Consider the following 20,690-nt stretch of genomic DNA (forward strand, 5'->3'; position numbering starts at 1 on the left):
TGTTTATCCAACTCCCTATTTAGTTGTTTTTATTGCCCAAATAAGAGGCTCCTGTAATAACAGCTTCAAAGGCTGGAAGCCCCAAGGGCAGAGAACATCCAGCACCACAGATATCTTGAGTAGCTTTAGTATTAATTGATTAAACACTTCACCCAGCAACACCAAACACCACCATTCCTGAAATTCAAGCCTCATAAAGGCCTTGGTGCTTCTTGAGAGAGTGACAAATACGTTGAGGAGCTTTTCTTGCACAGATTCTCTGAAGCCCTGGAGGCTTTAACTATTGAAGGCAACATCTCTGTAAGAATTGGAACGATTTCTTTTCCTAAAGTCAGTAAAGGATGCCCCAACAAGGTTTTAGGATGCCTCTGTTCAGATATTTATCAATAATTCCTACATGTATTCAGTTTTGTTCTTGCTGCAGAACCATCCACTTACCAGAACCACCACCTCACTGTTCGTGTCTCCTATCCCATCACTCCCAAAGTTAAGGGGCACCAGGATAAAAAGAAACAAAAAAACCCCTCCAAAGCAAATCCCCAAAAACCTCAAGTGCAAGGAAAACTTATTACAAAGCTCACAGATATAGAGGCACTCATTTAGCCAGGTTAAATCACACTGTTCCCAATCTCCAACCAATATCCCGAGCAAAAGCCATCTCTCCCCTCACCCCAGCACACTCACAAGGATTTTAGGAGCCAACCCTTTATTCCTCGGGAGGGCAAACACTCAGCTTCCTGCCTGATTTGCTGAATTGGGTATTTTCTCCCCCTTCATGCAAACGAGCAGTTAATTATTTACCAGCCTGTCTGTAGTGCTCTGGTTTACATGCTGGAATTTACATGATTTATTAAACAAAATAGCATTTAAAAAGGAATCCTGTCATGGAGATGTCATCCTTAAAGGAGACCGAGCAGTTTTTCCTGGAGAAGGAGATCAGCTGAGGAATTGCCACCCATGCCTCCTTCTGTTTGCAGCCATTTACAGCCTGAAGGAGCTCTCTCCTCCCTGCCACCCCCAGCTTCGGGGCTGAAGTCCCCTCAGCTGCCTAACCCTGGTGAGGATGTTGGGGAGGAACTGCTCCCTGAAGAAGATTACACATCAATCATGAATTCCTAGAGAACTGTCCTAAAATTCTGGGAAGGTCAGTGTTGGAACCCTGGGGATAATCAACAGGTCAGCTTTAACTCTGTGCTTTTAGTGGCCCTGGGAGCACAACAGTGAGAAATTAAATGGGTGTTTAACCCTTGCAAGGGGAGTTCTTATCTTTTAACCCAAGTCTGTTTCTTTTTCCACTGTGAAAATCTGATTTAGTCTGAGAAAACCTTTGGTAGTGGCTGTGGTGGATCATTTGGCTAAAAAGCTTTGCAAATGTAGAAAAAGAGATTTCATTTTCCTATTTCATTATTTTTTGTGTTGTAAAACAATATCCCATTTAGGAGGAAACTGCTGCTGCATATTCTTGAGCATTATTCATTCCAGAAACAGACTGGGATGCTGTAGAGCCTGACTAATTCCTGACTGGGAATTATTTTGTGCTTCTCAGAGCTGGACCTTCTGAAAACTCAGTCAGAGCCTCCAGCAATTAGCTGAGCTTGTCTCCCTTAAGTGCAAATAAACCCTGATGCATTTAAGGATGAGTCAAAATGATGAAACTGAGCTTCAAATAATAAACATATCAATCATTGTGCCTTCACTGGATCACACCTGTATCAATCATGATCTTCACAGCCACCACAGTTCCCACACTTGCCACTGCTTCAAGTACCAATGTCCTTGCACTTGGCACAGGCGTCCTGCAATCCCTAACTCATCTTTTGTCAGCCAAAATGCCTGCTAATTTCCTATTTTTGACAAGCAGGGATGATCCATCACTGCTAAAACAGTGGGTTCATTTGTTACTGCAGGAAATGATGCAACTGAATAGAAGTTACACTGCAAAATCTGTAAATAAGAGGAATTTGGCTGTAAAGTGAAAGTTAGATGTATTCAAATAGAAACAAAGTGAACTTTTGGGCAGTGGTAGTGCTTAAATCACTGAGCCAGGTTACTGAGAGATGGATATGGAGCCTTTTGAACTGAGGTCCAGTGTCCTTTTCAAACACTCAGTTCTGCTGCCAGGCCTGGCTTTGATGTAGAAATCCTGGGGTGAACTTTGGGTTATCGGGGAGATCAGGCTCGATAATCAGAATGGTCCATTCTGGCCTTAAAATCCCTGGCAAGCTGAAGCAGAGAGCGTGAGGATGAATTTTTCAGCACTGACACTGATGTCTCTCTTCTTTTGCAGAGCTGAGCTGTGGAAACACTCGGCAGCAGCAGAGTCAGCCCAGTCTGTGGAAAACGCTCAGCAAGGTCACCGGGCAATATTGGCTCCCATCCCGTGGGGATGTGATTGATGGAGTGCGTGGTTCTGACCCACTGGGGACAGCAGAGGTGTGCTCCCACCCCTCCTGCTGCCTGGCTTCCTCCGGATCCTGGGCAGGCTGGAATGAGTGGAACTAATTCTGGAGAAAGTGACAAATACATTGAGGAGCTTTTCTTGCACAGATTCTCTGAAGCCCTGGAGGCTTTAACTATTGAAGGCAACATCACTGTAAGAATTGGAACTATTTCCTTTCCTAAAGTCAGTAAAGGATGCCCCAACAAGGTTTTAGGATGCCTCTGTGGGTTCAGATATTTATCAATAATTCCTACATGTATTCAGTTTTGTTCTTGCTGGAGAACCATCCACTTACCAGAACCACCACCTCACTGTTCGTGTCTCCTACCCCATCACTCCCAAAGTTAAAGGGCGCCAGGATAAAAAGAAACAAAAAAAAACCCCTCCAAAGCAAATCCCCAAAAACCTCAAGTGCAAGGAAAACTTTGCAGGCTTCTCTGAGCCCGGCTGAAGTGAGCCTCCAGCCCGGGGAATGCACACCACGTTTTCCTCTGTCTTGCAGCACAGGAGAGAGATGTGTGCATAATCACAGGTAAGGACATCCATCCGGTGAGATCCAGCACTGCCCAGCTCAGGAGATAAAGCTGTGACTAAACAGACACAGAGACAGTGCAGGGAAAGACAAACTTCCCTGACATGAGCCCCTCCTGGATCGTGGCCTGCCTCATCCCCTGTTCGACGAACGCTCTCTGAACAAAAGGATGAGCAAATCATCGTCAGATTAGGCAAAAAGAAAAAATATCTCAAGACACATCTCCCATGTGCCTAGGAGGCTAGAGTTGCAATTTTTGGTCACCAGGTTAACAGCAGTAGTGTGAATTCCCACCTGGACTCTGTTTGCCTCAGCTGTGACCTAAATGTACCCATCTCCACCACAAAATGGGAGGCTGGCACCTGAACATGGGGAAATTTAGGTTGGATTTTGGAAAGACTTTTTTTACTGTGAGGGCAGTGGGGCCCTGGCACAGGGTGCCCAGAGAAGCTGTGGCTGCCCCTGGATCCCTGGAAGTGTCCAAGGCCAGGGTGGATGGGGCTTGGAGCAGCCTGGGGTAGTGAAAGTGTCCCTGCCCATGGCAGGGGTGGGACTGGATGGGCTTTAAGATCCCTTCCAGCCCAAACGATTCTGGGATTCTATGAATGGTAGCTGAGCACCCAGGAAATGATCTGCAGTCAGCAAACACTCTGGAGACTCACTGGGAGCTTCTCCACCAACCCCAGTGGGCACTGGATTGGATCTGTAAGGGTTTTAACACAGGTGCATCCTGCAATATCCTTTGGGATGCCCAGGAGGAGCTCTGTGGGCTCCCACCCTTGCTGACCCAGAGATGGGAAAGCTGAGGAGTTCCTGGCTCAGTCCTCGTGCTCTGAGCCCAGCACTGCCCATGGTTTGCTCATTTTGTGAACATGTTTATCCCACTCCTCGCTTGTGCTAGTTTGAAAACAAACCAGTGGGAGGCACCAAGTCAGAATAACAATTTAATAGGAAATTAAAGAAAAGGAAAAGAAAGTAAAAGAAAACACTGACAGAGTCAAGATACAACCTGAGTCCCTGTTAGGCAGGGTGGTGGTAGCAGTCCTCTGAAGTGGTGATCCTGTGGTAGAAGGGGTCTGCTCTTCCTCAGAAAGTCCAGTGGTGGCTGTGTAGCTCCTGGCCTCTGGAAATCCAGTGGAAAGAGTGTCTCTGGTGTTCAGAGTCCCAGATTATATCCACGATGGGATGCTTGGATCCTCCCTCTGGGTGGAGCATCTCACAAAGGGGTAATGAGTCATGAGGCCAAGTGTTGATTAGGCTCATTAACAGAAGACAGTCCGGAGGGAGTTATCTCTGAGTCATGGGCAGGACAATGATGGGCCATTAACAGCAAGAGAGTCTGGGGGGAGGAGGCAAGGAAACACTGCCCCACCTGATTTCCACTGCTCATGAGGATGGTAATAGAATACACTGCAAACCAGGACATCGCTGGAGAGTCAAAGGATCCCTCTCAGACAGGTTTTATGTGGGCCTTGCTTGTCAGAACCTGCCTGCAGCATCCTGGAAGGAAAATTCTCAGCAAGGATGAAAGTGCCACCTCAAACAAGGAGCCTGGAAAGGCCAGCAGTCCTCAGGACATGCCGGGCCAGGCGTGTGGCTTTATGAGCAGCCTGTCTAGAGCACATGTTGGGGACTGCATAAACCAAGGCTGTCCTCTGCTGTGTGCATCCCACTGGAGCAGCTCGTACTTCAGACACAGCACTGAGCTGGCAGAGGGAGAGAAAAGGTAGAAGTTGCTTTGGACTCCAGCTTCTGTCTTTAGAGCTGAATCCTCCTCGTCTGCAAACTTGGCTGGATTTACAAAGGGCATCCTGATTCTCCCTCTCATCTGCTTCAAACATGGGATTAGGCAAAGCATTCAAAATTGAGGACAACCACCAAAAACCCCCTTGGCCACTGAATAAACAAAGCCAAGCCTCCAGAGAGTGAAATCAATTCCTGTTAGCATTCTGTGCCATGCAACAGGAGCAATTCCACTTAGCTCTGCCTTAAAATGCCACTGTATGTCACCCTTTGCAGGAACTGATAGTTCCATTTTCAGCACATTGATCTCCCATGAAATCAATGGCTCTGAGCAGGTTCACCTGTCCATGCTCAGAGCAGACCCAGTCCCTGCGGGTGTGGGGGGCTGGAAATGTCACTGCAGCAGGAGAAGCTCCTGTTGTGCTGCTTGCACTTGTGGCATCCCCAGCTCCAGGACAAAAGGGGGGGTTCACTTCCTTCTTTAAGGAGTTGCTTCCTGCAGGAGCAGCCAGAGGTCCTGTCCAGCAGGAGGTTACACACGGACAAGGGAATCTGCTCCCACGTTCCACTGCCAGCCTGGAAACTTCACCCTCGGGCAGAGCCAGCCTGGGGCAGCCCGAGGGCTGTGTACTAGTCTGAAAGCAAAGCAGGGAGAGATCCCAAGTCAGAACTACAATTTAATGGGAAAATTAAAATCAATGCAATAGTGCAGAGACACTGCCAGAGTCAGGACACAGCCTGGCACCTGCCGGGCAGGGCGCTGGCAGCAGCCCCATTAAATGGTGGCTGCAGCCCTGCTGAAGTGATGGATGTGGCTCTGCTGAAGCAGTGATCCTGTAGAAGGGTCTGGTGTTCCCCTGCAGCTCCAGTGCTGCTTATGGAGCTCTTGTCCTCTGGGAAGCCAGGAGGTCAGGGCTGCCTGTGCTGTTCCAAACCTCAGCTTACAGCCAGGCAGGAACGCTCGGTTCCTGCCCCTGGGCGCAGCAGCTCCCAGTGGGATGATGTCATTTGATGGGCCATGCAGTGAGGCTTGGTGGCCCGTGAGCAGAAGATACGGCCCGGAGGGAGTTATCAGGGATGTGTCATGGAGGAGATAAAGAACCCTGCCCCAGCTGGTTTCAACAGCTGGTGATAGAATGCTGGATTTTGGTTACATCTTACACTGCAACCTGAGACAGGCTGTCAGAGGAGTTCTGTGAGGAGCCCGTGGAATGGAGGGAGGCTGGAGGCTGGATGAGGTGCTCTGCTGGAATGTCAGCTCCTGGCAGGGCCAGCTTTAAAGCCCCTCCATGGACTGTGATCCTGTCACCCTCCAGGGGACACTGGGAGCTCCATGGGAGACGAGCAGAACCCACAGGGTGAGGAGGACACTTCCAGCCCCTGCAGGTGCCTGAGGCTGTCAGGCCTTTCCAGCTGGGTCACAATGGTGGGACAAGGGAATGCTGCCGTGAGGAGCACCCTGGGACTCGCCATCCTCCCCCATGGAGCCACGAGAGAAATGGGATGTGCAAGTGATGCTTCAGAGCACTCACTGGTGTCCTGCCAGGCACAGCGGGAGTTCTTGCTCCCAAGGTCAACCAGACTGGGGGGATTTTGACACTTGGAAGGTCCTGAGATGGCTCCAGGCTGAGGGGGAACAGGGCTTGGGCATTTCCTGGGAGGTGTGACCAGCCTGTGGGTCAGGGAGGCAGGTCCTGCTCACTGCTCAGGGAACAACCGGTCCCAGCTTTGGGGTCAGGAAGGGATTTTCCCATGGGACAGATTGGCACTGGCCCCCCCGGGCCTTTTGGTTTCCTCTGCAGCATGGAACATCCCCACTTGCCAGGTCTCTGCTCCCAGGTTGCTGCCTGCTCACACACCACAGAGGTGTCCTTGTGCCCTGCACTGGAGGAGAAAGGCTTCTTTTCCCACTGGGTGGACTGGAAAGTGTCCCTGGGGTTTTTCTGCCTTCCTCTGCAGCACTGAGCATGGCCAGGGCTCCTCTGGGCCAGTCTGGCTGCGTGGCTGCTGCCCATGCTGTGATGGTGGCATCCCCAGGTGCCCTGCATTTGGGTGGGGGGAAGGTTTCTTTGCCCCCAGGGTCAGGGACTCCACTGGGCCTCACCTGAGAAGTGGCAACACCTTTTTGTGCAAAAAAAGGTTCAGGAAGTGCATGATCAGGTGAGCTTCTAAGTTCCAGGGACAGCAAAGTCGGGAGTGTTGTGGATAATGGACCCCTGGGATGAAGAGTCACCTTTGTCCTCAGTGAGGAGAACATTTCTCAGGCTGGATGATCCTGAGCCTTGCCTCAGAAGAAAAGTGCCTGCACACACTTACATGGGCAGACAGTGACAGGACAAGGAGGAAACAAGGAGAACTAAAAGAGGAGTGATTTAGATTCGCTGTTAGGAAGGAATTGTTCCCTGTGAGGGTGGGCAGGCCCTGGCACAGGGTGCCCAGAGAAGCTGTGGCTGCCCCTGGATCCCTGGCAGTGTCCAAGGCCAGGTTGGACGGGGCTTGGAGCAGCCTGGGATAGTGGAAGGTGTCCCCGCCCGTGGCAGGGGGTGGGATGAGATGGGCTTTGAAGTCACTCCAACTCAAACCATTCCATGATTCCGGCCACTCCTCCTCTTGCTGGGATCTCTCAGGGTGCGCGGAGGTGACAGATGGACACGTTCCCATATGGGCCATTGTTAATTATTGGGCTTAGCTGAGATTAATCCAATGGCTGGGCACTGTCTCTGAACACTGAGAACCATTCTGGGCACAGGGGACCTTTCCCAGTGAGGCTTATTGGGGGGAAAACAGAAACAAAGAGCAAAATAATTTGCCCATCTTGCTCCTTAGGCAGAGCAGGAGAGCAGATGATGCTTGAAAAGGGGCTTATAAGGGGATAAGTGAAATATCTGATGAGAAAGCTGTTCTCCCTCCTCCACTGGACACACTGGGAAGGAAACCCAGCCGGTGGAAAACAGAGAGCAGGAGTTACATAAAATTCTCCAGCTGCATTCGAGGTGGCTGAGTTCTACCCAACGTTATTTTACATCCTTCATTCACATGCCACTGATGCTCTGATGGGTTGTATTTGTCAAGCTCCTCTGACAGTCTCTCCTGAACTTTGACCATCAATCTGTCTCCTTCCACCTGCTTGGAGCTGACTCCATTTTTCAGGAGCAGTGTGCCAGAGGAACATGCTCTGCAGGAATTTGTCACTTCCCTGCACACGCCCCTCCGGAGGCGAGCATGGCTCTGCTCTGTCACTCTGTCCCCAATCTCTGCGAGGTTTCTGGGTACAAAACCCAGAGGGAGGAGTGCTCTCCTGGCACAGTTTTGTTCCACGGGCACCTTCTCGTCCCTCTGAGCCCTCCACGTGCTGACATCACTGCACAGCAATAAGGGATTGATGGAGGAGCACAGGAATTTGTTGACTAAATATGCATGGAAAGGATCTCTGACACTTTTGTTATGTTCTGACATCACTGCCTGCAGCAGAATCCCGGCTCAACAAAGCCAGTTGCTCTCAGTATTTTGGGCAATGCTCTCAGGGATGCCCAGGAGGGGTTGTTGGGGTGTCTGTGCAGGGCCAGGGGTTGCACTGGATGATCCCTGTGGGTCCCTTCCACTCAGGATATTCTGTGATTCCATGATTTTGGAGAAACCTCAGAGTGATCTGTGAATTTCCTAGTATGTAAAGAAATATAATTTGCTCAGTGGGCATTAGACCTAAGAACTTCAATCATTCCAGTCTGGTTTTGGGTCCGTGATAAGTACAGGTCTGTCCCACTCAGTCCTTTGCTGTCCTTCTCAGCATCTCTGGGATGTTGTAGGGAAGTCTAAAAGCAGCTCTGAGCTCTCTACCTTGGCCCTGGTGCAGGTGACAAGTCCAAGCAGCCCAGAGCAGCTCACAAACCACGGCCAGGGTTGAAAGCCCAGAGAAGATTCAGAGTGACAAATGAAAATATTACAAAATAGGAGCTGGAAGTGATTGCCTCCTTTTCTGACCTATTGTAAATGCAGTCGTAGGGGAAATGCTAAACTCCACTGCTGTGATCTTGGCTTGTAACCAGCTCTCCAGCACCTCTGCAAGGAATTTTATTTTAGCCTGAATTTAATTTTTGGTGGTTTAGAATTTGTGACCTGCCCAGCTCACCTGAGCTCATGGAGCCCAAAAACACTGTCTCTTTCTCCTCACCTCACAGAAAGATACGTCCCCAAACTTCTCGTGGAAGTTTTACATCTGGATATGTGGGGTAGGAAGGAAATAAAGTACTCCTCATGGACATTAATCTGAACTCTGCCTGTTCCTAGAGCTGGGCTTCAGAGCTCTCCCACCTTCTTTCCAATCCCTTGTGGAAAGTGTGGTGTGGTTTTCATTTGAAACCAATGTTGGCCAAAGCAAAAATATCCTGAGTACCTGGGGTCCTGCTGCATCTCTGTGGCAGCAGGATTGCAGGGCTGGATCCTGTTGGATTTTCCTGTCAAACCAGACCGGAGCAGATCAATTCCATCGTCTCGTCAATGGTCCAAGTGACCGGACAGGCTCTGCAGGGCTCAGTGGCCACTCAGCTTAGGCAGAATATGGACTAGAGGCCAGAGCTCATTAACTCTGATTTTACTGGGTTTAGAAGAGGTTTTCCCTGGCCCTCGTTGTGCCCCCCAGAGTGTGGGCCACCATGGGCAGCTCTGAGCTGGCCATCCTGTCACCCCTGAAGGTGTGGGGTGCAGTTGGATGTGGTGGGGACACAGGGGTGAGGGACCCGAGTAACCTGGCCAGAACCACCACGGACAGCACCTGACACTGCCCACTTCCCTTTGGGAAGAGTTCACCTGCCAGGGGAGGGGGGGAGATGGCCCAGGGGAGACTCGGCAGAGCCAGCTGAGCCCAGAGCCCTGCCTTGGGCGAGGGTGAGGAGCAGAGACCCCGCAGACACCACTGCCATGGAGCAGATCTATTCACAGAGCCTGGATTTCCTTCTCATGTCCTGCTGAGCTGTGCCTGCTCGGTGGATCCCAGCTGCTTTTGGATGAAAAGGGACTCTGGGGCTGCCCAAGCTCTGTGGCTCTGGGGAAGAGGAGGAGGAGGAGGAGGCAGCCCTGTGAGTCCACGCCCGCCCCCAGCACAGTGGGCAAGGCAGGGCATGGCTTGTCCTCAGTGTGTGCTGAGCTCAGGCAGACTGGGACCAAGAGCCTGCTTTGTGTTGGAAGTGAAGAGATCCAGCTGCTTCTTGAATTGGCAGGACCCCCCACCCATGCCACCCCCATCAAACTGGCGGTAAAACAGGTGTTTGAAGCCTTTAAATATTTCCTGGCCAGGTTGGAATCTTGCTTTTAATCCTCTAAAATAGATGTCTAGACCTTAAGCAGCTGCTGGGTGCTGTTTCTGCAGCAGCATGTGCTCTCACCCTCTTCCAGTGCAGGCAAGGCAAGGAGCAGAGCCCAGACCAAAGGGCTGAAAGGGTTAAAACTCCCCCATTTGCCTGGCAGACAAACAGAACCCAAATCAGCGACAAAGACACAGCAGGGTGGGATGGGCCATTAGCCTTTGGCTGCGGCTGGTCCGGGACTGGGGAATGTGCAGCCAATTCCTGCGGGATGGGGAGCTGGGCGCTGGGAACGCTGAGCTCCTTCCCGAGGGCATCCCGAGCAGCCTGGCTGCTCTCCAGCAAAGGCCTGCTGGGAGCTGGAACCAGCCCCCTGGGGTGCTACAGGAGGAGGATGTGCAGGCTGGGAAAAGTCCAAATACAGCTTGGAGATGCAGCAGGAGCTGAGTGAGGGCTTGTGCTCAGCACGTGGAGAAAGCAACTTAATGGTGACAGGTGCCTGAGCACTGACCCCGGCCCCAGGGGGGTGCATTTGCATCAGAGGGAGCACAAGGAATAGATTAAATATGTATTTGGGAGAGTCCTTTCAGGCTTGGAGCTTCTGGGTGGCTGGAGGCACATTTTGTTCCAGGTAGGGCAGGAAGCTGCCAACAAAATCAGCCTCTTGGGGCTTGATTATCGAGGAGGAGTAGAGAGAAAGGGAGGCTAGGCAAGAGCTGGGGGCTAGAGGCTGGGAGGTGGGAGGTGGTTTGGGAAGATCTGCTGAGAATGACAGAGGAGGACATGGGCAAGGGCTGGAGAGGACTTCAGGAGAGGCTGGGCATGGCAAGAGGTATCCTGAGGCATTAATCAGGCATTTAGCTCTGCTGTCTAGTAAACAACTGGTAATCACCATCTCCAGCCCTCTGTCCTGGAGGTCCTGGAGAGCTCCAGCAGCTTTCTACTGCTCCTCATTATAGCTTAGCTGGAGGACTTGCTGTGGGTCAGAACATCCAAATCCTGCTGATTAACTGTGTGAGAAATCAGGGCTGCTGGACTGTGGGATATTTTTTTCTTCTCAGCTTTTAGTTTTTATAAGAATCCAGGACCTGGGGGCATTTGTCAGTTGGCAAAGTCAGGATCTCAGAAGCTGGCCACTGTCTGCCCATCCTAAATCCACCTCTGGTTATGTGGGATGCAATTCCCTTTAATGAACTGTGCGTGCAAGAGCTGCCCTGCCCCTGCCAGCACAGTCCCTGCAGGTGCTTGGCTATCGGCTCTTTTCTATCAGCTGTTTTCAGGAGGTTGCCTGGCTGATTCACTGGGACTCCAGGTACCTTCTCTTGACTGGTGGCTATTTCAGCACGTTTGGGAGCTGTGTCCCGAGATGGAGCCCCAGGGGATGTAATTCAACATTCTCCAGGGTGAGTAAAATAGTTGAAATATAGTTATTATACAGATGATTGAGAAGAATCCGTGCAGGTGTCGCAGCCTGCCCTGCCCAGGAGTGCTGATGGTCTTTCTTAATCAGCCTCTAATTTCTTCCTTCCATTTCCTTCCAAGGCAATGATCCTGCTGCACAGGTTCTTCTCCTCCTGGGTGACCTCTCAGAAGCCTTGGGTGGTGTCTCATCGACCTGGGAGGAGCCCCTGGCTTGGAAGTGGCAGGATGATGATCTCAGAGGGGTGTAGAACAGGGAAGGGATTTTGCAGGGATCAGGTCCTGCCTGCTGTACTTTTGGAGGTGAAACCCTCTGACTGACACATTCTGCTGCAGCTGCCAGAATCAGAAGTGATGTCGGCGCCAAACCTGAGCTGTAATTATTGCTAATGGTGTCATGTTGACTCTGCTGCTTGTAGTGCTTGGCACAAAGGTGGGTTCAGTAAACACAGGAAACTAAAGCCAATTAGTAATAAAAACCATGACTTCTGCAAGTGGGTGCCTGAATGAAGGAAGTAACGTGTGTGAACACTCATTCCAACCAAAATAACAAAATTTCCAGCGCTTTCTGCTCCGTTCTGTCCATTCCTCATCAGCATTCATAGAAGTAAATTGTGTTTCTGAAAAGTTCTGTGAGAAAAGGAGTGTTTGAATATTAATAGAAATTACAAGAAGGGACATGCAGCTGTGTGGGTAAAAGCTGCAGGAGAAGCTCTCCATCGCCCAGCATGTGATCTTGGGGGACTTTGCACAGTTTTGCAACATCTCTGGCAACAAAAGCTGGTGTAAATGTAGGATCAGGTGACTGATCAAGCTCTGTGGACAATAAATAGCTGATACTCAAACTGAATGAACTCTGGGGAAATCCTTGGCTTAGACCTCTTCTGCCTACAACATCTAGTTCATAAACAAACAAACAAACAAATAAAATAGTTACTGAGTTATTAGGGTAGGCAGTGAAAAAAACCCCACCTGCTGACCCCAACAGGGTCAGGTTTTCACCTTAAACTCTTCAAGCACAACTTGTGAGCTCAGTTTGTGAAGAAAATAGAGCTGAATTTATTACTCAGTCCTATGACCAAGCAACTGTGCAGAGTTTTGTACTGGGGCCAGGGAGTGCTGTGTCTGCTGCTTCCAAGGAGAAAATTACCCGCCCACAAACAGGGCAAAGCAGTGACTCTCTGAATAGAGATCTGTGTATTAATTCAAGTACAAAAATCAACTGTTTAGAATTCGGGATTGTTTCCCTGGTTTGCACGGCTGCAGATCTCAGCTGGGCTGATGCCAAGGTGTTTCTGCTCCATCCCCTCTCCTTCTCGCCCAGTCAGTGGGGTGATCATCCCAACACTGCCTGAGCTGCTGTTTGTGCCTGTACTATTCATTTGTGTGCTCTCGATCCTTCTGCCTTCACTTCCAATCTTGCACAGGGTTGCTCCTGAGTTTCTACCTAAATCTGAATTAGGGATGAATTTTTAGTGAGATCTCTGCTCAACCACCCTGGGCTGCTCTCTAGTTCTGGATCTGTGTGTGTTCCCATTGGAGTGAAATCTTCAAAAGAATTTCCTAAGGGTTTTTTTCCTGTTTTTGCTTATCAGAGAATCCCAGAATGGTTTGGATTAGGAGGAACTTCAAAGACCATCTTGTTCTACCTTCCACTGTCCCAGGTTGCTCCAAGCCCCATCCAACCTGGACTTGGACACTTCCAGGGATGGGGCAACCACAGCTTCTCTGGCAGAGTTTGTTTCCTTTTTAACCAGTGCTTGTCCTCGGCCTCTTTTCCTTATTTTGAGTGACAAACTCTTTCAAACTGTTTCCTTTTATTTTGAAGGAGTGTTCACAGCTGGTCCCCATTACTGTTTCTGCTCCTCCTTTGCATGGCCCACCCTCCTTGTACTTCCTGAACCTACAGGCTCCAAATCTGCTGTCTGTGGATATTGTGGATCTTGACGTTCTGTCTGCTTGGATAAGGTTGCTTGTAAAGGCCTTCTAAATAATAATAATAATAACAATAACAACAATAATAATAACATATAATAATTATAATTAATTAATTAATATTATCATATAATAATTATAATTAATTAATCAATCGAATAATTACATATTATTATATCATTTTAATTTATTATTATTATTATTATTATTATTATTATTATTATTAACCCCAACTGAAGGGGGTCCCCCAAAGGACCAAAGTTAATTTAATGGGAAGTTCATGGGAACATTTGGAAGTATTTTCTTGGCTCTATAAGCTGTGGTTTGTATGTCCTTTTCTCTGTAGGGCCTTGGGAAATAGAAGCAGGATGAGGGACAACCAAATTAAATTTTACATGGTCAGACTGGTTTAAATTTTTAACTGCTTAGACTGCTGCCACCTTTTGGCACAGAACTAGGGAGAGCTGTTGCCAGACTGATTTGGGGGAGAAAAGCCTTTTCCATACCTAAACAGCAGCAAGAGGGGATCACCTGGGTGTAACAAGAGCGTTATCCCCGGAGCTGCTTCTCCTCCTTCGTGCTCTGCTCCCGACTCCCAGCTCTCTGTTTGCCCACTGTTCTCCCCCCAGTTGTTTGTTGTGCTTGTCCCCATGAGGAACGCAGCCCCAAATTGCTTCCAGCATTCCCAGCCTGCAGGAAGGATGCTCCAGCACTCCTTTGAGGAGGAGCAGTGGCTTAAATCAAAGCCACAGAGCAGTGGAGCAGGCTGGAGAAAATTGCCTGATGGAGAAAAATGCCTTTTGTCAGAGTGCTCCCTGCGTGCTGGCACCGTGCAGCTGGGCTGGGAGCTGAGCTGGGTTCTCAGCCTGCCTGGGAGTCAGTGCTTACACACAGCCAGGCTGGGAACGCTGCTTCTCCCCCTGTGCAGCAACCCAGGGAGATAAAGTGACAGTGCATCACGTTTGTGTGTGGTTTTCCTTCCTGCTCTCTGGGTTTCAATGCCTCTGATGAAAGTTCTGTGCGGTTTAACCCCGAGGAGAGGGCAGACACTCGGTAGACAATAGGAGATTCTTTCCACTGAGGCTTTTTGCACTACTGAAAGGACACAGGACCTAAATGGAAGGAAGTTTCTTGGGGACATGCCATCTAGAAAGACTCTGTTAACTTCCCAGACTCTGGGATGAGAGGTTGGAAGTTCAAATATCTGCAGGGATCACAGAATCCCAGAGTGGTTTGGGTTGGATGGACCTTAAAGCTCATCCAGTGCCACCCCTGCCATGGGCAGGGGCACCTTCCACTGTCCCAGGCTGCTCCAAGCCCCAGTGTCCAACCTGGCCTTGGGCACTGCCAGGGATCCAGGGGCAGCCACAGCTTCTCTGGGCACCCTGCCCACCCTCACAGGGAAGAATTCCTTCCCGATATCCCATCCATCCCTGCCCTCTGGCAGTGGGAAGCCATTCCCTGTGTTCTGTCATGCTCTTGTAAATAGTCTCTGTCCATCTTGCAGGCTCCCTATCCATAATCCCTCGTTACTGGATCCTGTGGGATGGAGCAGTTCCTTTCACCAGGACACGGCTGATGTCCCCACAAAGCCCCTGTGCAGCACCAGACAGGGATGTGTGGAGTTGATCCCCGTGGAAGAATTCCCTGGGAGCTGCTGGGGTGAGCAGCAATCCCTGGACTGCTGGTGCTGGGAGCAGCAGGATGCAGGGAAGCAGCAGGTGCCTAAAGGATTTTAGTAACCATTGACAAGGCTGGTAATGACAGTAATTTTTTATTAAGTGAGAACGGTGCCTGTTTCTTTACTCTGTAGGCTCCAGCTTGTAACTGAGAATTAAATACCACGATAATTCTCCTTTACAAGGCATCCAAGATCTGTTTTCACAACCTTGAGTAGCTCTTTCCCACAGGAGGAGAATCCTTGACTTTAAAGACATCGGTCACACAAACAAAGATGCAGAGCTGCGTTTTACATCTGCATTGTGCAAATGTGAGTTATGGGATGGATGCTGTAATTATTATTTCTGCCCATGCTAGGAAGGTGTGATTGCCTCTGTCCCAGGGTGAGAACAACCTGTTCCAGGGGAAGATTCCCTGCCTGTGGCAGGGGGTTGGGATGAGATGAGCCTTGAGGTTCCTTCCAACCCAAACCATTGTGTGATTCTGTCACTCTCCGATTCTACAGCGAATAACTGGGAAGTAGCTCCAAAGGAAGCTTAGTGATAAGCAAAATACAAGATGTCAAGATCTGACATTCTTCATTGCTCATAAGGAGACATCTAATAACTCATATGTGAACGTAAATGTATCACTCCTAAAACATTGTGCATTCTCTATCAACCAGAATAATGACTGATTATAAATGTTCCAGTGCACAAAACACCAACAAAACAAAAGGGAAGCGTGAAATTAAATTAAAGAAATAAAGAAGAAAATAATAATAATAATCATGATGCTACTCTACCTTGCTTTTTTAATCCTCATCATCTGGAAGGGTCCCAGAGCCTGTGGGCAGGATGGGCTGCTCCAGACAAGTCTGACCACACAAACAGAAACCTGGGTTTTTCTAGTTCTTTCTGGACTGGCAGTGAGGCAGACACAGAATTCTGGGAGAAATGAAAGGCTTTTGGAAGGTTTCTTTGCAGTTGCAAGCACTGGAAAATGAGAGTTGGCAGCAACAGTAGTTGAAATCACAGAATTCCAGGAGCTGAATCTTGCAGTACCTCCCAGAGAGTGTCCAAATGGGGGATGTTCCTTTCCTTCACAACTCCCAGCTTTTCTGCAAGAGTCAAGGAATAGAAGGAACATCCTAACTTCTTAGATTTTCTTATTTCTGTCTTTGGATATTCTGTGGTGGATCTCCTTTGAGCATTTTTATCTCTGCTGTGCCTGCAGTGCCCATGGTATCATTTTCACTCTTCCTTATTCTGCCCACTCCTAGTTTTCTTTGGGGATTTGGGTAGAACACACAGTTTTCTCCTGTTATTTGTCATATTTGGGATTCTTTGCTCAAATGCCAAGTTGTTGGGTTTTGGTTTTCCCTGGTAACTTTGAAAAACATTCACTGCAAAATGTCTTAATGTCCCTCTGGAACCTATGAAAAAAAAGGTGGGTTTAAAAATTCTTGGGTAGCTTAGATTGCAGTAGAAGCGGGTTTGTTCCCTTTGGCCTGCTCTTGGTGAGCTGTGCTCCTTTAGAAAAGTAACAAAGCCAAGTGGTATTGAGAAAAAAGAACGTTTTAGAAATCACATCAGGGCAAATTCAGGGACTACCCAGAGGCATCACAAGCCTGTCTCCTCCTGCCACGTGCTGGGATCCCAGTCCCAAAGTGCAGGTTGCTTGCAAAAACCTTCTCCCTTGCTGTCCATTTGCAAGGGAATATTTCTTCCAGGGCAGCAGGAGCTGGGCTAGGCTGGCTGCAGGGACAGAGGGAGGGTACAGACACTTCAATAAAAACCAGCTCCCACCTCATGCTGACCCTGTGCTCCTGCAGCCTGGCTCCTGAGGGCCCTCTCTTTAGGAAAAAAGTGCCCAGGGCAGGTTCCTGCTGCCAGCATTTCCTGCAGGGGCTGTGATGAGGTTTCCACACGTGTTGGGCTGTGCAGCTGCCACAGCAACAGTGAGACAGAGATGGAAAGGGCAGAGCTGGCCCTAGGTAGGATTTTGGGTGGCATCCAGATGCACGTGGTGGGTTTGCTGGGGGGGTGACTGAGGGGATTGCACCAGCCTGACTTGGCCTGAGACTCCTCCCTGACATTGTCCTGCTGCAGGAACAGCTGGCAAACCCCACAATTCTGGCCTGGCTTCTCCAGTAACGTTTGCTTCCAACCCTGTAAGTTCCTTTTGCACGAGCAATCCCCCCCTTCCCTCAGCTGTCTGTGTGCCAAAGTTCTTCCTCCTGGATGCTCCTATCCCATTTCTGTCACTATCAGAAGGCATTTCCTCCTGGCTTGCCCTTGCCTTGTGGGGTCACCTCTTCCTTCCTGGCTCTTCCAGGTCCATGAAACTCACTGTCCTAAATCCCTTCTCCTCCAAGAGAGGAGGCTGCATCCTTCACTGCACTTTCCAAAAGCCAGCTGGCTACAAGTTCTTGCCTCTGCAAGGGTCAAGGAGTGTCCACCTGGCTATTCCAAGAACTTTGGCTGTGTGTCCCAGAGCAGGAAGAGGAGAGGAGCAGCTGGGAGGAGGAGAGGGAAAATATTGCAAAATCCCATCTGGCAAGCCAGAATCCAGAGGAAAAGTGGTGAAAGGAAAGGCTTGGAGGTCAGAACAGCCAGAAGAAGCCCAGGGCCTTGACTTGCAAGGTCCCTGTGATCATGAGAATCTGTATTTTGGGCTCCTGACCTGAGTTTTCTGAAAGAAACAATGACTAATTGCGATATGATGCTGTCTGAATACAAAACCAGGGTGGGAAATCTATTTCCAAGCCTCAGCTGTTGTGTTCTGTGCTCCTGTAAAGCCCAAGCCCTGATCATCCAGGTTTTCTGGGAGCATTGTGTTGTTTGGAAATCTGTGGAAATCTGTGCCCAGAGCACAGTGTTTTTTAGTGAGGATCTTCTGGCAAAGGGACAATTTTTAGGAGCTCATGTCAGATGGAGGTTGACTTCACCCATCATGAAATCAATCTTTAGTATTTCAGAACCATCCCCAAAATTTATGGGGCTGTCTTCTGTAAAGTCCTGTAGGATTTTAACATCATTTACATGGAACATTCTCATTGTTATTTGTTATTTTCGTCTCCTTTTCTCTGCCACAAGATAATCAAAGCCAGAGCATCCTGCCTCCAGCCCATTCCTTTCCTGCTTCTATTTTAGCCCCTTCTCAGCCTTCACTCAGTGGATTGATCCCAGTGGGCACAATCTGTGTCACAATTCCACGCAGGGCCCTGGTGAGTCCCACTCCTTCCCTCTGGTCTCCTGCTTGCAGAACAGTTTCTCACCAGCAACACCTGCAGGGTGAGGTTTGCCACCTCTGCCCCAGGGTGACCACACCACTCTCATGCTGAAGCACGGAGATGTTTGTGCACACAGTGTTGAACTCGTGGCAAGGGGCATTTTCATTTTCCCCCAGAGCTGGTGCCTCTGCAGAGCTGTGCTGATCTAAGCTCACAGCGTGGATTGTGACTCTCATAAACCAACATCGTTTTTCCCCAAGAAGCCCCTGCAACAGCCTCTTGGCCTTGTTCCTTCTCCTGGCCCCACACCGGGAGCATTTCAGGATTCCTTGTTTGTACCTGGCGATCACCTGCTCTCATTAATGAAGAAACCTCTTGTGGGAGCTCCTAAGGAGGCAGCAGTGTTTGGAAACAGAAATTACAACATGTACTGAATCATTCCAAGTGAGATAGTTAGTGCACCAAATAAAGTAAATGCATTTTATTGTTGTCTCATTAGAAATGCTTAATCACTTCCAGCAAAGCACACTGGATGCAGATATAAATATCAGATCCCTGTTTAAAAAGCCTTACGGGAAAAGGGACAAACCTGCAAATTACCACAAGCTGTAAACTTGGGGGCAGCTCAGCAGAGGCTGCCAGAGCACTCCTGGACTCTGGGATTTATTGAAGATGCTGCTTTGCTGTTACAGACAGTGAACTCGGTGCCCTGACCTCGACTCCTCACTGTCACACCGGTCAAGGCTTTGGAGAGAAACAGAAAATTGTATTGATTATGCAAAATGTTCATAAAGCACATTTTTATGAGGGAGGCCTGGGTGCACTGAAGCAACGGGCTGCTGGGATTTAGCTGGAAACTGGAGCGTGAGGAAGGGCGAGGGAATGGATTGGAGCCATCCCAGCTCCGAACCATCGGCAGGGTCTCCCCTGGGAGCTGTGGTTCTGGTGTTGCCCATCCTGGTTTGGTGGCTGGGGCAGGCCTGTCCCTGACTGGTTATACTGGTTTCTGCTGGAGCCTGTTAGGCTGCTTCACTTCAGCCAGGACCTATGGGAACAGATTTCCTCCAGCTTTCCTCAAGGTAAGCACTAAGCTCAGGAGATCTTGGGAATGACTTCCAGTTATCAGGAGGGGAAGTGAGGCACACAAGGGTGGCATGGATTGCTCAGGGTCACCCAGGGACACACACACAGCTGCCACATTCAATAGCCCCCAAACCAGTGCTCGATTCCCTGGATTCAGTGCTTGGCAAGTACCTGGAACATGCTGGCAACCTGGTACAGCAGAAGAGCAGACTCCAGGGAGACCTTAGAGCCTCTTGCAGTGCCTAAAGGGGCTCCAGGAGAGCTGGAGAGGGACTTTGGACAATGGCCTGGAGGGACAGGACACAGGGAATGGCTTCCCACTGCCAGAGGGCAGGGTGAGATGGGATATTGGGATGAAATTGTTCCCTGGGAGGGTGGGCAGGCCCTGGCACAGGGTGCCCAGAGAAGCTGTGGCTGCCCCTGGATCCCTGGCAGTGTCCAAGGCCAGGCTGGACATTGGGGCTTGGAGCAGCCTGGGACAGTGGAAGGTGTCCCTGCCATGGCAGGGGTTGGAATGGGATGGGCTTTAAGGCCCATCCAACCTAAACTATCCCAGGATTCCGTGATTCTATGGAAGGGTCATTTCCCATGATGTTGAGCTGATGCTCTCCTGAGGGTGGTGCAAGGCCAATCGCTGCATTTGTCATTTCCTCTTTTATTTGAAAGGCTCAGAAGGAGGAAAATCACGGCCAGAAGCAAATCCCTGAGGCTGGGCAGGGCCTATCCTTGGGGAGCCCTGTTGTACCTTACCTCTCCAGGTCCTGGAGTCCATGGGACCCCAAAAAGCTTCGGGTAATTATTGAGGGGCCACAGCAAGGTGGGAGGAATCCAGCCTCGTTTTCCTGCGAGTCTCCACATCATTAGGGGGCCCACTATGGAGATCTTTGTGGGTTTGTGGCAGATAAAGATGAGCAAGCTGATAAGATTTTCTCTGCTCTCCAGTGCAGAGGTTTCCTACCAAAATTGCTCTCAGGTGGGGCAGCATCAGACGAAACTAAAATTTAAAATGAAACCAAAATTAATTAAAATTAAAATTAAAAATTAAATTTAAATTAATTTAAAATGAAAATAAAGACAAAATGGAATTAAAATTTTTTAAAAAGCACATGGTTCACTCTGTAAAATGCCATGCTACAAGAACAGGCTGGACAGAGCCCTTTTCAGTAGCACTTACTGGGAATCTCATGTCAGATTTCTGTGACCACAGCAGCCCCCAAAAGCCAACCCTCACCTGGGGCTGGCCTTGGGTTACACAGCTGGGCTGTGCCCAAGGATGGGCAAACCCTCTGTGCTGCTGTCAGCTCTGGGGCTGCTGAAATAAAGATTTTCTCAATGGAAAATTGT

The sequence above is a fragment of the Aphelocoma coerulescens genome, chromosome 20, assembly GCF_041296385.1.
Source record: "Aphelocoma coerulescens isolate FSJ_1873_10779 chromosome 20, UR_Acoe_1.0, whole genome shotgun sequence".
Classification (NCBI taxonomy): Eukaryota; Metazoa; Chordata; class Aves; order Passeriformes; family Corvidae; genus Aphelocoma; species Aphelocoma coerulescens.